The sequence below is a fragment of the Enhydra lutris genome, unplaced genomic scaffold (assembly GCF_002288905.1).
Source record: "Enhydra lutris kenyoni isolate GAN:26980312 unplaced genomic scaffold, ASM228890v2 scaffoldscaffold179, whole genome shotgun sequence".
NCBI classification, from domain to species: Eukaryota; Metazoa; Chordata; class Mammalia; order Carnivora; family Mustelidae; genus Enhydra; species Enhydra lutris.
The window spans coordinates 128,755-129,235 of NW_019154263.1; positions in this window are offsets into that span (position 1 = coordinate 128,755).

A 481-nucleotide genomic window follows, 5' to 3' on the forward strand; every position below is an offset into this window, starting at 1 on the left:
AAGAAGCTGAGCCAAAGAGGGACAAACAGCTACTGGACCACGAGGGGAGAATTAGATAGATAAGTGACACCATAAGATGAAACAACATTAGAATAATTGGGATTCCAGAAGAAGAATAAAGAGAGAGGGGAACAGAAGGTATATTGGAGAGAATTATTGGAGAGAATTTCCCCAATATGCAAAGGGACCAATTATCAAAATTCAGGAGGTTCAGAGAACCCCCCTCAAAATCAATAAGAATAGGTCCACACCCCGTCACCTAATACTAAAATTTACAAGTCTTAGTGACAAAGAGAAAATCCTGAAAGCAGCCTGGGAAAAGAAGTCTGTAAAATACAATGGTAAAAATATTAGATTGGAAGAAGACTTATCCACAGAGACCTGGCAGGCCAGAAAGAGCTGGCATGATATATTCAGAGCACTAAACGAGAAAACATGTAGCCAAGAATACTATATCCAGCTAGGCTATCATTGAAAATAG